This window comes from Trichomycterus rosablanca, chromosome 9 (genome assembly GCF_030014385.1).
Source record: "Trichomycterus rosablanca isolate fTriRos1 chromosome 9, fTriRos1.hap1, whole genome shotgun sequence".
NCBI lineage: Eukaryota > Metazoa > Chordata > Actinopteri > Siluriformes > Trichomycteridae > Trichomycterus > Trichomycterus rosablanca.
This window is the reverse complement of record NC_085996.1, coordinates 36300369-36308147: the sequence shown is the minus strand read 5'-3', so window position 1 is coordinate 36308147 and position 7779 is coordinate 36300369.

The window sequence follows — 7779 nt, the reverse complement described above, 5'->3', positions numbered from 1 at the left end:
TTTAATGTTTTACCTTGCACTTGATTTTGTAATTATATTGTTAATTTAAAATTGATGCAACAGGTTCCAAAAGTTGTGACGGGGTAATTACTGTGTGAAATTTTTAAAAACACAAACAAACACTGTGGAAATTAAACATATTAAATTAATTAAACAAATTAAATTAAATTAAAAATGAGGTCTTTTACTGTCCACAATAAATAATATTATTAAGGAAATATAAATCCTAAAAGGACCTTCTAAGAAAAAAATATAGGGCAGGGCAAAAAACAATACTAAAACCCTGCACGGTCAAAGAATTGCATATGGTAGGAATTGCCAAAAATCTCAGATAATGCAGCAGTCATTTTGCTAGCCCACCATCACTGAGATCCGGCTTCAAATCTAAATGGCACTATCGGCTTGCTGGATTCTACACAGACATGACTGGCTGTCTGAGGACTGGCCATGTTACTCTTACTACTACATCTGTAGTGCATAATTTTTATGTTACATTGATTTCACAGTAAAATGCATAGTGTACAATTCCATGAAACACAAACTTTATAGTGCTGCCCCATGTAACACAGTGATAGCTCAGTGGTTAAGGTACTGGACTAGTAAACAGAAGGTTGCCGGTTCAAGCCCCGCCACCACCAAGTTGCCACTGTTGGGTCCCTGAGCAAGGCCCTTAACCCTGTACTGCTCATTGTGTAAGTCGCTTTGGAGAAAAGCGTCTGCTAAATGCTGTAAATGTCACACATCATCTACCCATTGTAGAGACGGACCTTTATAGGCCAAACATTGACCAGATATTATTAAGTTGGTGAAAACTACATAGTAAACACATTTTTCCCATAAAAGTTATATTAGGATGTAGCAGTATTAATGTTGACTGACACACACACACACACTGACACACACTGACACACACTGACACACACTGACACACACACACTGACTGACACACACTGACTGACACACACTGACTGACACACACTGACTGACACACACTGACTGACACACACTGACACACACACACACACTGACACACACACACTGACACACACACACAGGATGGAAATGACGTCCCTCTTTACTGTCTTTGAAATATCAAAGAGTCCTAGGGTGCTGGTCATGGGAGCTCCTAACAGCACATGGAAACACTAATGACTCATTGTCCTCCAACATGTGTGTTTGTGTGTGTGACCTGAGGAGGTACAACTGATAAGAACAGTATTAAGAACAGTGGGAGGATGCAAATACACTATCCGAAACTGACTGGACAGATAAACGACACTGAATAGAAATGAACCCACTGCTATCCATAAAATCTAAAAAAAATGTTTGCTTGTCTTACAAATTACTGTCTCAGAAAACTGGTGTAGCATTTATTTCTTAAAAGTATTTAACTTTCGTAGCAGTAACGAAAATATAGTCCTCATGCTGTGATGCATGTATGAACATACAGTGTATCACAAAAGTGAGTACACCCCTCACATTTCTGCAAATATTTTATTATATCTTTTCATGGGACAACACTATAGACATGAAACTTGGATATAACTTAGAGTAGTCAGTGTACAGCTTGTATAGCAGTGTAGATTTACTGTCTTCTGAAAATAACTCAACACACAGCCATTAATGTCTAAATAGCTGGCAACATAAGTGAGTACACCCCACAGTGAACATGTCCAAATTGTGCCCAAATGTGTTGTTGTCCCTCCCTGGTGTCATGTGTCAAGGTCCCAGGTGTAAATGGGGAGCAGGGCTGTTAATTTTGGTGTTTTGGGTACAATTCTCTCCTACTGGCCACTGGATATTCAACATGGCACCTCATGGCAAAGAACTCTCTAAGGATGTGAGAAATAGAATTGTTGCTCTCCACAAAGATGGCTATAAGAAGATTGCTAACACCCTGAAACTGAGCTACAGCATGGTGGCCAAGGTCATACAGCGGTTTTGCAGGACAGGTTCCACTCGGAACAGGCTTCGCCAGGGTCGACCAAAGAAGTTGAGTCCACGTGTTCGGCGTCATATCCAGAGGTTGGCTTTAAAAAATAGACACATGAGTGCTGCCAGCATTGCTGCAGAGGTTGAAGACGTGGGAGGTCAGCCTGTCAGTGCTCAGACCATACGCCGCACACTGCATCAACTCGGTCTGCATGGTCGTCATCCCAGAAGGAAGCTGACGCACAAGAAAGCCCGCAAACAGTTTGCTGAAAACAAGCAGTCCAAGAACATGGATTACTGGAATGCCCTGTGGTCTGACGAGACCAAGATAAACTTGTTTGGCTCAGATGGTGTCCAGCATGTGTGGCGGCGCCCTGGTGAGAAGTACCAAGACAACTGTATCTTGCCTACAGTCAAGCATGGTGGTGGTAGCATCATGTTCTTGGGCTGCATGAGTGTTGCTGGCACTGGGGAGCTGCAGTTCATTGAGGGAAACATGAATTCCAACATGTACTGTGACATTCTGAAACAGAGCATGATCCCCTCCCTTCGAAAACTGGGCCTCATGGCAGTTTTCCAACAGGATAGCAACCCCAAACACAACCTCCAAGATGACAACTGCCTTGCTGAGGAAGCTGAAGGTAAAGGTGATGGACTAAACCCAATTGAGCACCTGTGGCGCATCCTCAAGTGGAAGGTGGAGGAGTTCAAGGTGTCTAACATCCACCAGCTCCGTGATGTCATCATGGAGGAGTGGAAGAGGATTCCAGTAGCAACCTGTGCAGCTCTGGTGAATTCCATGCCCAGGAGGGTTAAGGCAGTGCTGGATAATAATGGTGGTCACACAAAATATTGACACTTTGGGCACAATTTGGGCATGTTCACTGTGGGGTGTACTCACTTATGTTGCCAGCCATTTAGACATTAATGGCTGTGTGTTGAGTTATTTTCAGAAGACAGTAAATCTACACTGCTATACAAGCTGTACACTGACTACTCTAAGTTATATCCAAGTTTCATGTCTATAGTGTTGTCCCATGAAAAGATATAATGAAATATTTGCAGAAATGTGAGGGGTGTACTCACTTTTGTGATACACTGTATGTATAAGACACATGATAAGAAGAACCCATCATTGTCCTTCAGAGACAAAGCACCTCACTTTACACTTTAGATTTAACGTTAGCATTAGTACCAATTGGCATGAGTACCAAACATATCCCAGCCTCAGGACCAGATAAATCAGACCTTGCGTGCATGTGTGTATCAGGAACTCAGGGCATAGTGTGGGCGTTAAGTGGGATGAGAGAGTTTAGGTAAATTGGGAATCAATATCTTCCTCTTGTTTAATTGCACCAATCTCTTTTCCCCTCTCACGCAGGAAATAGAATAGGAACAATTTGCATTGGCTAATACATCTCATTATTACAGCAGGAAGGGACTGGATGGTTTATTTGACTTGAGACGGCATCTTGCTGTGTATACAGTGGGGCCAAAAAGTATTTAGTCAGCCACTGATTGTGCAGGTTCTCCTACTTAGAAAGATGAGAGAGGTCTGTAATTTTCATCATAGGTACACTTCAACTATGAGAGACAAAATGTGAAGAAAAAAAATCCAGGAAATCATATTGTAGCATTTTTAAAGAATTTATTTGTAAATTATGGTGGAAAATAAGTATTTGGTCAATAACAAACAAGCAAGATTTCTGGCTCTCACAGACCTGTAACTTCTTTAAGAAGCTCTTCTGTCCTCCACTCGTCACCTGTATTAATGGCACCTGTTTGATCTCGTTATCTGTATAAAAGACACCTGTCCACAGCCTCAAACAGTCAACCATGGCCAAGACCAAAGAGCTGTCGAATGACACCAGGAAGAAAATTGTAGACCTGCACCAGGCTGGGAAGAGTGAATCTACAATAGGCAAGCAGGTTGGTGTGAATAAATCAACTGTGGGAGCAATTGTAAGAAAATGGAAGACATACAAGACCATTGATTATCTCCCTTGGGGTCAAGATCTCATCCCGTGGGGTCAAAATGATCATGAGAACGGTGAGCAAAAATCCCAGAACTACACGGAGGGACCTGATGAATGACCTGCAGAGATCTGGGACCAAAGTAACAAAGGCTACCATCAGTAACACACTACGCCGAGAGGGACTCAAATCCTGCAGTGCCAGGCGTGTCCCCCTGCTTAAGCCAGTACATGTTCAGACCCGTCTGAAGTTTGTCAGAGAGCATATGGATGATCCAGAAGAGGATTGGGAGAATATCATGTGGTCAGATGAAACCAAAATGGAACTTTTTGGTAAAAACTCAACTCGTCGTGTTTGGAGGAAGAAGAAGAACCCAAGAACACCATACCTACTGTGAAGCATGGGGTGGAAACATCATGCTTTGGGGCTGTTTTTCTGCAAAGGGGACAGGACGACTGATCCGTGTTAAGGGAAGAATGAACGGGGCCATGTATCGTGAGATTTTAAGCCAAAACCTCCTTCCATCAGTGAGAGCATTGAAGATGGAACGTGGCTGGGTCTTCCAGCATGACAATGATCCCAAACACACCGCTCGGGCAACGAAGGAGTGGTTCCGTAAAAAGCATTTCAAGGTCCTGGAGTGGCCTAGCCAGTCTCCAGACCTCAACCCCATAGAAAATTTGTGGAGTCCGTGTTGCCCAGCGACAGCCCCAAAACATCACTGCTCTAGAGGAGATCTGCATGGAGGAATGGGCCAAAATACCAGCTACAGTGTGTGCAAACCTGGTGAAGACTTACAGGAAACGTTTGACCTCTGTCATTGCCAACAAAGGTTATGTTACAAAGTATTGAGTTGAACTTTTGTTATTGACCAAATACTTATTTTCCACCATAATTTACAAATAAATTCTTTAAAAATCCTACAATGTGATTTCCTGGATTCTTTTTTCTCATTTTGTCTCTCATAGTTGAAGTGTACCTATGATGAAAATTACAGACCTCTCTCATCTTTCTAAGTAGGAGAACCTGCACAATCAGTGGCTGACTAAATACTTTTTGACCCCACTGTATGTCTAAAAGTCAGTTTAACATTTCACACTTAAATAAAATTAAAAAAAGAGTGATTTACATGCAGGTTATTTTATTTTCATTCTTTAGCATATTTATGAGGAACAAAGCCATTGTTTTAATATTTAGCTCCCCAGAATTTCACACCTTTCTAATAAGAGACTATTTAGGACCCCAGGCAGGTCAGTTTAGCACCCACACTTTTTGATTACACCACCATACTGTTGTAACAACGTACATGATGTGGCTTGGTATTGTTCTGTTAAAATAAACACAAAGGTTTAAAATAAAGATGCTTTCTAGAAGGCAGCAAATTTTTCTCCAAAAAGTGTATACATAATATCTTTCAGCATTAATGTGTCCTTCCTAACAGATGTTTAAGTTATCCATACCAAGGACACCAAACACCTCTGTACCATGACAGATCCTGACTTTTAAACCTTCTGATGGCAAATCTGGATAAGCTTTTTTTTGTCTGGACAATGCAAGTTTACCTTGCATTTGTGTATGCATTGACAAATAGTGTTTTTTAAATCTAGGGGTTAATCTAGGGTTATTCTAAACCCATGTGATATCTGTGATAGTTTTTAATGCAATGTCATTTGAGGGATCAAAATTCATGTGAATTAATAAGTTGTTTTAGTCTTGCACAAAGGTCCTGAATCTTTAAATGATATTAAGCACTGTAGAGGGTAAAATATATAAAATCATTGCAATAGCTCCTTAAGAAACGTTGTTCTTAAATGGTTTGATTAATTGCCATTGCAAGTGACAAACCTTGAGACATCTTGGCGACTCACACATGACACACACACCTAATTGCATCAACTGTTAAGGTAGTTTAACCACACCCATATGCTATATTCTTTACAGCACATTTTAGGCATTAATTTAACACATGGGCTGAGAATTCTACTGAATCTGAATCTTTTTACACTATTACAGTGTTTATGGTGGATGGTAAAGAACTTAAATTCTTCTTTTTGAATTGACTTACAATTATTTCATTAAGCTGTCTGTGGCATAAGTAGGCATAATGATATGAAGTTGTGCCAGATTTATTAAACAATAAAACAATTAATTTATAAATAATTTAATTACCAAGCTGCATAGTGCCAAAGTGATTAAGTAACGTGTGTGTGTGTGTGTGTGTCTGGTAGCTGGTAGGTTGTTTACAAAAGTACATGTAAAAGGCTGTACAGTGCCTAAGGCTTACATGCCATTAAGGTGTGTCATACCAGGAATCCTTGTACAGAATGAACACAATGTACTTCTATTTTAAGAGCCTTTGTATAACCATACATTTAGTACGACAAAGTTAAAAACATTTTAATTATGTTTGATTAATTGATTGCGTAACCTAGTGCAGATATTTATGGTAAATAATCTACTAATTTGCCATTCGTTAAGTAGCCTATCAATTAGTCATTTTGCAATCCTTACCAAGGAAGTAAATTGTGTCTTTCCCTTAGTTCTGAGACACCTATATACAATTTCTCTATCTTTTTACTTTCCCCATATTATAGCCTTTCTGCCTCATCAGTATGAGTTTTTGTTTTGCGTGCTTTAGGTGCTATTATATAAGGACTACCTTTCTTAAACAGCCATTATCACGCCTTCAAACAAACTGTTACCATTCCATGCATGCGTTTAAGTATAAAGACACACTAAGGACACGTCAGTTTATACCAAAGGTTTTGGATATGGATTAGTTGGATAATTTTTACCCTGCTCTGCTCCTCAGGGCTTTGTTTATACATGATCTCAGTTTTAGTCAGTGTTCTCTCTTTTTCCCTCTTTCCATTTCTTGGTACTCTACAGTACAATATGGTACACATCTAAATCCAGAACTGATCAGATGACCATATATATAAGTAAACAAAATTTGACCACTCAGGGGTCTGCACTGTTTCTTACTCCTCCCATGCACCAACTTAGCACAGGTCTTTAGGCATGGTATGGGTCAATGGATACAACTACTAAATGTGGGATCATTAATTTAAAAGCTTATAATACAATTGAAAAAATGCATATAAATAAGCAAAGTCATTTCTTCAATTACTCCTGCTTAGTGCAGTTACATTTAAAAATGTTATGCTGAGAAAGAATTATGCATTTAAATTTTCATTTAATGTGTTCTTGAGGGATTTTGTTAATGCCAGAGTTGCTCTCTTTACTGGTCAATGCCAATAATACAAACAAATGATGGCCAAATATATTAGCCAAAATATTTGTCATTCACATGTAAATACTGTATTTAACATTTTTAAGGTAATAAATGTTTTCAATAGAAGTAACAAACTACTAAAATACACTGACTCCTATTCTAGCAGCCTAGTCTGTCATTGACATTATAAAGCCCGTGTTCAGTGGGAGAAGATAGAAATAAATGAGTGGATTACTGTATAATTTAATCCTTGATTGTCTCCGTGTGTGTGTGTGTGTGTGTGTGTATGTATATAAAAAAAAACATTAATAATTTCTATGTTACTAACATTGCACTATTGAACTGTACCCAACATCCAAAATTAAAATTATTGATGCCACTATTACAATTGCAATTGCACCCTTTAAACACACAGAGATGTACATTTCTTTAACAAACTCAGTCTGGGTTAAAATCAGACATAACATTTCACCTTTTAACATGACCCGAAGCATAGAGACAAAACAACACTGGCTTTGAGGCAAGTCTCTAAATGTTCTTGAGTGTCCCAGCAAAAGAACAGACTTAAACCCCATCAAAAAGTTGTGGAGAGACCTAAAGAACATCCCTCCTAATCAATAAGTTCAGATGTTTCAGCC